Source organism: Gigantopelta aegis, chromosome 9, assembly GCF_016097555.1.
Source record: "Gigantopelta aegis isolate Gae_Host chromosome 9, Gae_host_genome, whole genome shotgun sequence".
Taxonomy (NCBI): Eukaryota; Metazoa; Mollusca; class Gastropoda; order Neomphalida; family Peltospiridae; genus Gigantopelta; species Gigantopelta aegis.
The window spans coordinates 30,091,778-30,106,572 of NC_054707.1; the positions used below are offsets into that span (position 1 = coordinate 30,091,778).

General features: G+C 35.1%; 1 protein-coding gene across 2 annotated transcripts in view; it reads right to left on the reverse strand.

Moving 5' to 3' along the window:
- Nucleotides 1–14,795, reverse strand: part of LOC121382109 (cAMP-dependent protein kinase catalytic subunit alpha) — a 40,687-nt gene that overhangs the window by 25,403 nt on the left and 489 nt on the right. The gene's annotated exons all lie outside the window — the stretch shown is intronic.

The window sequence follows — 14,795 nt, forward strand, 5'->3', positions numbered from 1 at the left end:
CTACGTGGTTTTGTGCAGCAACACAGTATGTAAATAACCAATTTATTCTATAAACTAATATGCAATTACGTGATATTTTCTGCCACAAAATAATTTGAGGGTACCTAATAAAAACAAAACAGACCATAAATGGCACTACTAAGTTGTTATGGGTTTGAAATCTTTTGAAATTGGGACATTGAATTTTATGTACTGAATTTCAACTACTTTGACAACCTTAAATAGCAGTTCTCTTACTGTAATCTATCTAAAAAAATAATTTTAGAATGTATCCATTAAATTCTAAGATTGTACCCTCTGGCAGAAACACTGTACCGTATTTTCCCGTGTATTATGCGCACTTTTTTTCCCAGAAAATACAGGTTAAAAATGGGGGTGCGCACGATACATAGCAATAGAAAAAATGTCCAGCGATCACCCATGAAAAATCGCCGATCGGTAGTTTACGGTACTTTACAGGTTATTGACAGTGCTCATCACAACGAAACACCAAAACCCTCTTAAAAATCGCTTTTTACTTGTGATGGTTGTAATAAATGCAAAATAAATCTACAAAAGTATCCATACCTCGCCAAAAAGTGCACAAAAATTACAAAACTGGACTGTAAATATTTTTAATTTCCATGAGATTTAATTCGGCCATTTCCGGCAAACCATAAATATACCACACTATTATAAATTTAGAAATCTCGCGCATTCACGTTAGCCACGAGAACGAAATGTAATATGCTATATTTTTGTTTTCATATATTTATTAGTCATTTACAGTGTATGGGGTATATAACTTTGTTTTGATTTATGCACGTGCGAGTCTGTGACATGTAAGTACGCAAGTACTAGCCTTTGTTTAATGTGACATGTAGGTCTATGTACTCAAATACCTAACTTGAGTTTTGTTTCTTGGTTTCTTGAAAATACTGCTTCTTTCGCTTTTCGTTAATTTTGGTGACGGGGAAAACGGTACATCTTGCATTCACTGTCAATTTTGTGGTTTAAAAAAACAGTGCGCATTATATTGTGGTTCATGTTTTTTTTCTTGGAATAAACGTTCAAAGTGGGGGGTGCGCATTATACACCGGTGTGCATAATACATGGGAAAATACGGTACATGTAAGTGGATTTCACGGTTTTATTTTGTCATCAGGATTTAAATATCTTTAAATGGTTAGCAATGCTAGGAAAGAAAACCAGTTTGTGGCCATTCAACAAGTATGTAACGCTTGGGGTGAAATGTGATGTTTGTCAAGAGTTACATGTACAAATGTACAGGTAGGTGACGTTTTCAACATAATGACTCATTTTTATTAATAAAGTAAACTCTTAGCCACTCATGTTTCACAACTCTTTCCCATCTATTCTGACAGCAGAAATGCACAATACTATTGATATTTTGATGATTATATGGATTAGTTAAGACAAACAATCTTAATAAATAATAAACAATGACAATCTCCATCAGGAAAGGTGAGTGATCACTCCCAATCCCCTCCACACTCGCCTGAAAAGATTTTAATCAATTTTATTTAAAACTTCATGTGATTGCTCTCCTAGCACCATTTTAGGAGAGTGATCTTCAGCTCGCCTTGATTTTGCTCATGACGAACACTGCATAGATGTCAATATTCAGATTAATTATCTATCTTGATTTTGTGAAGGCTAGAGCATGGTAAATTAACAAATAAACTTGCTCAGTATATTTTGACTGGTGTTCGTATTTAAAACATGGTCTAAATTTTGTGTAAACATGTACACTGTACTGATGACTGATGACAATGCGCACATGTTCACTGGTTCTTTCTTAATATTTGTAAAATATTTCTTTTAAAACATGATGAACATTCTTATTAATGAAAAGTTCAAGATGTTTTAAAAGGAAACATTCTAACCAATCTAATTAAAATTACCTCCACTAAAACGTAAAAGTAAAGTTTGTTTTATTTAACGACACCGCTAGAGCACATTGATTTTTTATCTTATCATCGGCTATTGGACGTCAAACATATGGTCATTCTGACACTGTTTTTAGAGGAAACCCGCTGTCGCCACATAGGCTATTCTTTTACAACAGGCAGCAAGGGATCTTTTATTTGCGCTTCCCACAGGCAGGATAGCACAAACCATGGCCTTTGTTGAACCAGTTATGGATCACTGGTCGGTGCAAGTGGTTTACACCTACCCATTGAGCCTTGCGGAGCACTCACTCAGGGTTTGGAGTCGGTATCTGGATTAAAAATCCCATGCCTCGACTGGGATCCGAACCCAGTACCTACCAGCCTGTAGACCGATGGCCTGCCACGACGCCACCGAGGCCGGTTACCTCCACTATTACATGTGGATCTAACAGCAGCCCGTTGGAGCTCATGTCCAGTTGACCTTTCATTCGACCAATCAGAACCTTACTTGCAAAATCATGCCAGTGATTTGAAAAGAATTTGAAAACATTTGGAATTATGTCGAAATGATTCGGGTGAATTACGAAGTATGCCAGAAACTAATTTCAATATAAAATGTTATATAAAATTCCTTTCAAGACGAAAAAAACCCTGTGATGGTATAGCCATAAAATCTGTTTATACTAGTATACAATCCAGAGTTTATTACTGCACTTTCCCCCATTTTTTCGATGTTGAAATAAATCAACAAACTGACTTAATGCATAAATAGTCTCGCCCGATACATATGATCCCGAATAACGCTATAAAAGGCAAAGTGTAATTGGTCGATATTTAAGTTATTTATAGACCCATTAGAACTAATTTTAATCAGATTGGATTCTAATTAACTATCATGACACCGACTTTGATGTAGATGATCAAGTTGAAGTGAAAATAAAACTTAGTGAAAGCATCAAACAATGATGTTAAAAATTGTAATGTAGCAGCCCTCGAAATACCGGTAAGCTGTGGTCGGCATATCCAATTACTGGTAGTAGGTTACAAGGTACATGTATTTCTCGGTCACAACTGATTCTAGTTTTAAAAATTTCAAATAGAACTTCAAGCAGGAAAAGTTGCAAACTGACAGTTATGCCTAAACATCCCATAATACATAAACAAATAAATTTAGTGTTGTATCCTTGCATGTCTTATAATATAAATATAGGTACAGACATCTTGAGAAAAGATTTGACAGCATTTACTATTAGCAGGGCATAAAATTAGAATTTTTCGGACAACAAATACGTCATTGTTGTCAAAACACTGGCGTGAGATTCTCTTTCCGAACTGGCAAAAACCCAATATGCTCTAAGAATTTTTTTTTTTTTTTTTTTTTTTTTTTTATATATTTTTATTGCCCCAGATATTTATATATTGATAATGTCAGGGTTGGGGCCCTGAAATCATTATCTTACAATAGATACATAAATATAAAGTGCATTCAATAAAATTACTAGTTAATTGAAACAGTCAAATTTGGAGCACAAAATTAATGACAATATAAATATATAATAAAAGAGAGATTAAACAGATAGACAGAGATAAAAGAAGAAAAGAAAAATCCATATTTCCAAATATAGAAAACAAATGTTATTATTGGCTTTTGGGTTACAAAAAAAAAAAAAAAAAAAAATCCCCACCAATATTATGTATCTTATATTGGAGTTATTTTAAACTATTATGGCCAAGTTTAATTTTCTAGACATCTTATGCTCTAAGAATTTTGTATTTTTCTGTATAAGGGGCCGAGAGATGTATCATGTCAGTACTAATATTATATCAGTAGGCAATGCAATAATTTTCCAGCCAAATGTTTAAAATAAAATCTTTAAACATTTTAACTAATAATGATTGTATACATGTGAGAAACAATATGTACTCCTCACCTACTTCGTGGAAATTAACTCAACCACATGACCTAGATTTTACAACATTATCTGATATGACAAAACGCTCGAAACATGATTAATAGAAAAACTTGTAGCTAGTAACCAAACATTTAGTATTAACAATGCAACATGTCTTAAACAGTATTTCATATTTTATTGCTTTTTCTAATTTTACAAGCAGCCTACTATTGAATAGCAGAGTGGTCACGCAGACTTGCAAATGGCACTTATTCACACCGTGAGGTGTATCAATCAAACAAAACTGGTTGAAAGCATCGGTTCGATTTCTAAAAATCGAGATTAAAAAACATTTTCTTTTTTTACCATTTTTATAATTTTTTCGCAATTTGTGACTTTCATGAACGACAGCGCGAGCCCTGCAAATGTCCGATTTCGCATGTGTGTTGCGAACAAACTCATCATCTACCATGTTTTTGTTAGTGACAACGGTTTAAGATTCTAGACACTTTGGGAAATTCTGTTATTTTTTCAGATTTGCTAATGGAACATAAACAATCATTAACATTTGACATTTACTATTTTGCTTTTTAAATATTTTCTTGAAATTATGTATTTTGTTTCACGACACCACTCATTTATTTCTCGGGAATTTCCATAAAGTTATTGTCCACAGAAAGTCCCGAAGTATACCGGTACAGTGAAAAACATACCGGTACATAAGGCCAACAAAAAAAAGAAGTTTGTTTCAGGTAACATGGCCAAAAAAAGTAGGGTAGGTAGGTAGGATTTCTTTCTTTTTTTTTTTCTTTTTTTTTTTTTTTAGTTCAAAGAAAGGTTACCCTACCTTAAATGTGTTTGCCAGAGAAAAACTCAAATCTCAAGATGAAAGACATGAAGGCAAGCTGTCTGAAAAATCTTAGTTTACTCTTTGCAGCCAGAGAGAAATAAAAACAATCTCACTGTCAATGTCAGTTTTAAGTTTCACATGCCATTTTCAAGATAGAAAAACAAAAAAAGTTCAAATTATTCCTTTCACCAATAAAAGTCAGTAGATGACTGCACAGAAACTTCACAGCTTTGTCCAGTTTTGTCATAGGATGACTGCACAAATTTGTCCAAGTTGGTCAATAGATGTTTGCACAAAAAGTTCACAGATTTATCCAACTTGTATTGGAAATAACAAAACAATACTAATTTTGTGTGCAATTTACAAATCAATCGGCTTAGAAATGAATAACTTGTAGTAAATTTCATAGTAATAAAAAAGGTGTTTCTAACCCGAGTACTCTGACTGTAAGAGAGCTAGACGGACATTTGGACATAAATAATGAGAGCGTGTTTATGTTCAAATGTCCGTCTAGCTCTCTTACAGTCAAAGTACTCGGGCTAAGGCGTTCCCTGTGGGACGGACTTATAGTTTTAATGTTTATTAGCCTATTGAACGGACCCATGCTAAAATCACTCAAATTAATTTATTCCCAATTAACTGAAATACTGAAATAAATGTGAACTGTTTAATGTTAGTGGTTATTCTTGAATATTCCGTTTATTTAATTATACCCATGCTCAGCAGTTGATAGGCGTATCTACACCACTGGCGTAAGAAGCGGCATCGATGGTTTATATATTAATTTTATACGTGGGTGTATCCACCCACCCCACTTTTTGATATCTTCCTACAGGCTACACCCGTGTATATTAACAAATTCTGGGTACTAGGCCTAAGCAGTAGCCAACAACGGAAATTGTACAGTCTTCTTCAAATGACCTTCACCTTTGCATGTGGAAAAAACGCGATGACTTGTAGTCTGTGCATGTGGTATCGAGAAATCCTTTATTGTTTTGTTGAGATCGCACGTTGTTGTTTTTGGAAAATAAACCTACATTGTATGAGATGACTGGAGTTACGATAATAAGATATATTTTCCTCTATAGGCCTACAGTATTTAGCAGTTTGTAATAAAAGCCGTTTAATCGCCACACACGTTACCGTACTGTCATGCGATCTCGTGTGTCACCAATTACCGTGGTACCTAATAAGAGCACGTGTTATTAACAGTGTTCTACACTCGGTTTTATAACTTACTCTTCTTTGGCTAGTGGACAAACAAAATTTACTAGCCAAGCTTAAAATGTTATTTGCCACAGTGCGATACTACTCATTTTGTATCATTTATGAATGTGTTGTAAGTATCTGGATTGTTTTCGCCAAATTACTAAAATCAACGATGAGTTCCGAATTGTACTGACAATTAATACGGAATTCACAGTGATCAATCGGACAACTTCGTAAATAGTGAAATGTTCCGACTGCACAATGATGTCAACAAATTTCATTTGTTTTCGCTGCTAGGACTCTGAACGCACATGGCAAATAATTTAATACTTAGACGTTTTTGGAGTCAGTCGCCAGATGGCGACGATAATAAATTCAATCGGTCGCCACGCGAACATTTTGGTCGCAACGTAGAACACTGGTTAATGATTCCAATTTCAGTGGGGGTGTATAAAAAACATCACTGCTCGCCCCCCCCCCCCCCCCACCACGCACACACACCCCTCAACCTCCATTTAACACACACACTGACGTGTAAGAGTTATCCTACTTGAGTACTTCTGTCGTCTGCTTTGTCGATCCGCGACCACAACTTCTCTGTGTGCTTCCCCCCACCCCAGCAGAAGAAAAAAAGTTCAGGGTCGGTGGCAAAATTTAGGGTCAGTCGGGTGACCGGAAACAAACCATTTTTGTTTGTTTGGCCTAACACAACAGAAAAAAAATAAAGAGTATTTCGGTATACTGGTGACACCTCTAATTAGTCTTTTCCTGAACAAAATTGTTCAAATTCAGTGTTCTGGTATAGGGTATGCCAACTAAACAATGCCTAGCCGTACTGGAACAAAACTACAGTTGTTCTACCATACCTATAGATTGTAGAAATGTGTTTTGGTAATTATGCACTGTAATTTTTAATAGAATGCTAGTTGAAAGTCGTCAGTTCAAAAAATGTGTTAGGAAAAAACAGCATTTGTTCGAACAAATTTATCTTGCTTAGATGCTTATGAAACTGAAGTGTATCAGCAACAATTTTGAACAAAGGAACTACATATATACTGAACAAATAAAGAAACTTCCGATTTGTTATATAGTATTTGTTGTGTTAAAGAATTAATTGTGTAATGAATTATATAGGTAGTATTAGCTGTATTATCAGGATTCATGAATTTTATCGATTATTTTTGCACTGTTAATCATCGACATCGTGAAATTCAATTTGCACGTGCATGCATGGTTCGACATGTCCTATTGGGTCAATTTGTTTTACTTGTCTTACTGACATTGTTGTCAAGTGAACGAAAACGCTTCAAAATTTGTAAAAAAATTAACGTTTTTTACATTGTAGCATTTTTAGTATGCCAAGAATACCCAATAATTTACGCGAACAGGCGATTGGCATGCTTGATGCTGGCATGTCGACAGAAGACGTTGCAAGGCATGTTGGGAGTTCTAGTCGAGCAATACGAAATCTTCGCGTAAGATTTCGAACGACAGGAAGCACCAACGACTTGCCACGTCGTGGACGTCCGCGTGTTACAACGCGTGGTCAAGACCGCTATATCATGAACACGCATTTGCGCAATCGATTCCAAACTGCCACTGCTACTGCTGCTAACACACCTGGGCTTCATAATAACCGAATCAGTGGGCAAACTGTTCGTAATCGTCTGCGGGAGAACGGTTTACATGCACAACGTCCTTACGTCGGATGCGTTTTAACGCAACGTCATCATCTAAATCGGGCACGTGTACACACTTGTTGGATACGGCGACGCTGGAATACCGTTCTTTTTTCGGATGAATCCAGATTTTCTTTACAACATGGTGATGGCAGGGTGCACGTCTACCGTAGGAGAAATGAATGCTATGCTGACTGTTGTGTGCTTGAACGAGATCGTTTCGGGGGTAGGGGTTGTGTCATGGTCTGGGCAGCCATTGCCCATGGTTATCGTTCACCACTAGTCGTCATTGATGGCAATTTAAATGCTCAACATTACCGCGATGGCATTCTCGCTCATCACGTCATTCCTCTGTTCCATAACAACGCCAACATCTCGATACAGCTAGAGACACTGTAAATTTTCTTAGGACAAATAACATTGATTTCATTGATGACTGGCCCGTTAAAAGTCCTGATCTCAACCCCATCGAGCATGTCTGGGATAGTCTGGACAGACGATTGAGGCGTCGTTCCAACCCACCCACTAACGTCAACGAACTACGTCAAGCGTTCATTCAGGAATGGAACAATATTCCACAGGCAGAAATCAACACTTTAGTCAATTCTATGCGCCTGCGATGCACTGCAGTGGTGAATTCAATAGGTGGTCATACCCGTTATTAAGTGGGTGTTTTTGTTTTTAACCCCTACCACACTTGGTCAAAATTTCTCCCAGTTTCTGTTAACCTATGGCCATGATTTTTGCACCAAACGATGCATCATGGAACACACTTTAAACACATATATAACAATTATTCCCCCCGGTTTGTTTTCATCAAGTTATGTTCAAGCAAAGTTAGCTGAAGTTTCTTATTTTGTTCAGTATATTTGGATTCGCATGAAATATTACCAAAAATTTATTAAATTTAATAATCAATGAGTAAAACATTACCGAATTAACTAAATAAAATAAAATAAAAAATAGTCTGTTTATCAAGCTTCAGTTTAAACTGGCTTCAAATGCATAGCATACATTTGAATCTGTGCATGTTCGATCTGTGCATGTTCGAAACAGTGGTTTATCGAGACTAGTCTGGTCTGAACCAAATTGCCAACGAAAAGAACGGAAAGGAACATGTTTGTTCAGTTCTTACATAATAACAATAGACAGTAATTAAGTGTTCCCAAATTTAGTAAATTAATACATCAAACATTTCTATGATAGTTCGCTGATATTATGTTCCTAACCTTGAATTACCTGCTCTTTTAATCAATACATTTTTTTTGTCAGTTTTGGAAATGTGCTTCAGTAATATCCATACAAACATTGAACCAATGAGTAAAATACATCGGCAAAAGTATCCCATGCGAATAAGCAATCTTCGAAAAGTAATAGGCTGCATTTAGCCAGACCGTGTGGAAAAACGTCTGCCAGACTGGTTTGTGCGGTCCACGGTAAACCAAATGGCCACACTGGATTCCAATCAAATAGTTTATGAACAATAGCGAAACAATTGCTGGCTAAACTTGGGGCTAGTAAGACATCTAAAAAAAAAAACACCGACTGTAAAGAAAAAATGGAACCAACTGTTAGTTTTTTTTGTTTTGCTTTAAAATTGGATAAAACTGTTACTGACAAATTGGTTATTCTTTCCAGTAAATAGTAAGGGGTTTGGGTTTATTTTTTTCAATCCATATACAGTTAGTAGCATATGACACAGAATTCTATACTAATACTGTTGATAAAGGTTTGTGAAAATGTTTAGAATTGGAGGATTCCCGTGGACTGCTTCCATGAGAATCCACATGGATTCTCGTGAAAAAAGCAGAATTATTAGCCCTGTAATTAAAATATAAATATTGCACTGGCACATCACTGCAGACTGATTAAGCTGTATATGATAAATTGTTATCCCCTTGCAACCCCATTGTTCTTGATCGTGCACATGCCATTCGCTTGTTAACTGTTACGCAACTTTTAGTTAACGAATACCGCCACTGGTATAAATGAATCTTACAGCATATTGGCAAACAAAACAAATAACAAACTCAGCATTCAAACTGACTTACAATCCAGACTTGCAAACATGCTACCTGTAAAAATTTTATAACAAAGGCCGTGTATAAATTACTAGCCTGTATGTTGGATGATGCATATAAACAATTTCTTGCTGCTGATGTAAACTATTCAAAGATAACCCATGAAATTGCAGTGGAAAATGCAGTGGACACTATTTTTTCATGGCAAATTATTTGCCAGTACTCTACAATGCAAGTAAAATACTCGCCATGGCGACTAGAAACATTCCCTGGTGTCTAAAAAATAATTTATCTTCCATAAAACATGTTTTCTATCGGTAGTTTGTTGGAAAAATTAAAGTTTGAGACAAGTTAATCGGACTATGAATAACGGTGACGTGAAGGGAGGTAATACTTCGTTATGATATTATCTCCCTTAACTTGAATTTCAAGCGTTTGGAAATAATTTGGCCCCAGTTCAATTTTGGACCAAGTCGATCCTGTCCCATTTAGAGCCAGGTTTTATTTATGTACTAATGAGATTGTTGAGTCACTGTGTGTCTTTACTTGTCTGTTTCAAACTCAAACGTTAATTATTTTAAATGTCGACTTATATATGTGTTATGCTGCGCTCCAATCGTGTCGTGCTTATCGTGATAACGGGTCCCTCCACGATAACGTATCCAGTCATGAATGTTGTTTTAATCACGTCGGAAGTCATGTTTACCAGTGGAGGATGAAAACATGTTTATATTTTCATGACTCGACTCTAGATGGCTTTAAAGACAACTATTTACAAAACAGTATTTACTGATTCACAAAGCAGTATGTGACGAAAATAAATATTATTTAAACCAAAAGTAAGGTAGACGATTGGTAACTACTAGTAACACGTTGAAGCCTGGTAATTATTATCACAATGCTTTTATTTAACTTAATGAGTACTGCAATTTAAATACATATCTCAGCAGTGCCATTAAAATAGTAATCCGTAGAGCACCGTTTGCCATGGCAATTTTCTTAATTGCAGGGGTTGCTGTAAAATGCTATTCTGAATAGTTCATAGTAACGAGAATTTGATTTTCCCTTGAGGGTGGCACGAATTCTTGCGTACTGCGGTGTGTGTTCGTAATACATGGTACATACTCTTGTGACAGACAAAATGGGTTTTAAACTAAATCAGTCTGCAAAGGTACCTTCGTGTGAGCCAGATGAGGCCATGTATGGGTATGCTGTGACCGTCACAAAGTTAATATTAGCAGTCATTTTGTCCGACACTATGTACAGTCGCTAGAATGCCATCGTGTTTGCTATTAATAGACCCAATTCAGTTAGAAAGAAGCTATCATAGATAAAACATATTTAATGTATACATGTACGTGTATTTGTTGTTTTTAATAATAATTGTAATGCATTAATTATTTAAATGCTATTCATTCATCAGTTAATATTAATTAGTATTTTTTGTTACGTTATTTTAGCAATGGATATAACTCATGACAATTCGATACACCGGCAATTTCTATATAACGACAAAGTGACCCAGGGATGAACATGGTCGTTGTAACGAGGTCCGACTGTAATATGTCACTTGCCTGCTAACGCAAGTAGCATTTTATAACAAAAGTAAACAGTGGTCGTAAAGAAATAGCTGGACACATTGAACGATGGAGAAAAAGCTGTTTAAAACAGTACCATCAAGCACATGATGTAGATCTAGGCCAGGGATTTCCCCAATGCACGTAGTTTTTCAAAACATTGATGATATTAGCCAATACATGTTTGTTTGGATTACAGCTTTTGCACAAACAATCTGTTGTTTACGTTGATATTGGTTTTGCACAACCTACAGATGAACGACAATATCGTCTGTGCCAAATTTTATATGTACACTGCAATTTATTTTTCTTTCAACCTCCCAACGAAATTTGAAATAATTAAGTCAAAGGAAATCCTGAATGTTTTTATGCATGTAGTGTTTTACATAAGATATTGTTTGAAAAATAAAGAAAAAGTAGGATGTTTATTTTGTTTGGGGGGGGGGGGGGGGGGGGGGTGGACAGAACTCTTACTAGTGCTGAAACTCAGGACAGTTCCTTTAATTTCTGAACAGCATATATGATTTTGTGCACCGAGTGAAATGATCAAAGGGAACGTGCAACTATGTTACTAAACTTTTTCCAGACTTCTAAAAGACAGAGCCGACTTTGTATCACTGCAGCCGACTTTGTATCGACTGCGATGCTGATTTCAAATGAATACATTGTATCATTCTCACATCAGCAATGTAGGCTTATTTTCTTCCAAAAAGAGTGATAATTGTTTTTAAGATTTTCTGACAAACGAGTACAACTTTTACACGAACGATAAGTCGTTTTGGTTGATACTGGTTTTGCATAACCAACAAATGAACAACAAAATCGTTTGTGCCAAATTTTATGCCCCATGGTTCGGTGTTTCAACAAATATTGCAGTTAGTTGAAATATTCCATTATGCGGTATGTGCAGGGTTTCTGCCAGAGGGTAAAATGGGTTTGGCACCATACACAATTTTTTTAGCATATTTTGTTTTGTTTTTAAGTTAAATTAATTACTTATCAATACTGTATGATTTTCTTAACCATAACCTTAAACTTATCCCATTATCTTTCTGGGGGAGGCCCTGCATACCCCGTTGACTGTGGTTGCATTCAATTCCATAGCGCCATACACAAAAAGTTCTTTCAGGCAGAAACACTAATGTGATTAGGTGGAACCCACTGTATTTGATTATTCTTTTGAAAAATCTGTCTTTTCTAGTTGGAGATATGTTTTCTATGTATCCTAAACTATCAAAAATATCCCATTTTACTTCTGTGTTATTTTAACAATAGCTGCACAAAACAATCTTTGATTACGTATTTTGTAACACAGACATCACCACCGTCGAAAAATACCTACATGTATATCTCACCTTTTTACTTTGTAAAAGTGAGACGAAAAGTACACAAAAATATATGTAGAAATTATAGCATTTCAGGTTTTTTGTACTGCCAAGTGTTTAAGCGATATCAAAAATAGACAGTCATGCTATCTAAAATAACTGTCATAAGATTTTATGTACGCCTGTATATGTATTTATAAACAAAAATTAGTACTATTTAGTTTGGGCTAGGCAACAAGGTTTTTTGGCAGATGACATATTTTCGAGACGATTACATACATGTACATTGCTTTGTCTGCCACATGGGATGGTTTCGAGGTCATAACAATAGTTGATCATATCATAGGATTTTGACATCAGAAACAACTCAATTAATAAAAATAGTAATGTTTTGTTAGTTGGCCCTAAATTGTATAAACTATGAATGTTGTTAAATACATCAGAAGACTAGTCGACAATGAGCGTACACATTAGCTTTCTCTTGCTAATTGGACAGTTTTTGACACAGGGAAATCTTTTTTCATCATATAAAATTCACTACAAATTATTTATTTGAATTTTCTGATCAATTGTTTTCTAAATTGTACACAAAAATTGGGGTTTGGGTTGGGTTTTTTTTGTTATTTTGAAAGCACTTTTACTTTCTTCTTACGTCAAACCAAACTGAAATTATTTACAATTTTTTGTTATATATACAACTGTGTCCAGTGTATCTGCGCACTTGGTATTTTGCTTAAGTATGCTTATAAAGTTGTCATGTTGCCAGTGTTTTTAACGAATGAAAGTTCAATTCCTTTTTCAATGGTTAATCAAGTATCAACATATTTATTGTTACGGATGCAATAAAAAAAAAAATAGAATTATCAATATCATAATTTCAAAATAAATCATTCATCTGTTTTTGTGTATATAAACACGAAGTAGGTCAGCCTTATTGATATTAAGAATGTTAAAGCCAGTCTAAAAACACTGTTCCCGCATTTTTAAAATTATAGTAAATGGTATAAATGTAATTATTTTCGTTCGGTTATTTTTATTTAAAGTGAAAAGGAAAACACAGACAAATGCAAATAAAACGAAAGTTTTACACCTTAATTGACAGTCATTCCAGTTAACAATTGTCACATTGTTATAAAAAATAAAAGCGAAATAAGATCCACGTGTGTGCACAATCTACCTGAGAAAAATAAAATCCATGTAAACAACTTAGCCATGCATGACAATGAATATGTATGCATCTGCATCAAGAAAACGATTCTGAAACCGAAACTAATCATGAGATGGGGTTATGTGTGATCGTTCATTTTCATAGTTATATTTTTAACAAGACAAAACAAAAAAGTACTAAAATAATACTGGGACAATAGTATAGCGTTTATCATCTTCATAAATCAAGGCTAATATTCGTTCCTCGTATTCAGCCTTGATACATGTAGTCAAGATTACTGATATCCACTACTAGCGCCCTCTATTGGAAGAAAATTTGTAACACCGATTATGTTCCTTACAAGAAGACATCGCTGACCAATCACAGCACCGGTAACATGTGACAATCTTGAAAGCAATATCAAAAATTAACCGCCGAAACATTTTTTTTAACATATCGTGACAAACACGACACGTTTCCATGGACGCTGATGCTGCCATCTTTGTTTACAATAACAAGGGAATCTATAAGGAGCATTGCGATTCGTTGCAATCAGATCTCATCGCATCCAATGAAATTTAAGCATTTTGTGGCACAATTTCTTGACGACATGTATCAAGGCTGAATACGAGGAATGAATATTAGCCTCGATTTATGAAGATGAGCGTTTATGGGCTAAAAGTGAGGTCATGGCCGGTCTATAAATAGCATTTTAAAATGTTTATTTACTACCGACATAAAACAAGTTGTAGTGTATTTCAGATTATGCACTGCTTCAATGGTGAGAGACATATTTTATTAAGTATTTCACAGTGTTCACATAGAAAATGGTCCTTGAATGCTTAGGTGTGCCGATACACCAGACAGCACTGTGACAGTATAGGATCTATGTAGTATGTATGATAAAATGTTGTTCTTAAAATAAATTCAAAATCTTTTAGCAAAAATTTTAACTTAGGCTCTTATGAACCAATATTAGTTTGATCTTGACCAATGCTTTTACTGTCTGCACACAAAAATACAACATTTGTGTTGTCCCAAAACACTTTACCTTCTCTTTCTACTCCAACTAAACTGAAATTATTGACCCAGAAAAAACAACAGTAGTTTTTGCTGGATGCAGGTATAGACAGTACATACCTTAGTGTAGCCAATGATACAGAACTAAAAGAACACAATAATAGTATGTATGAATTATTTGCA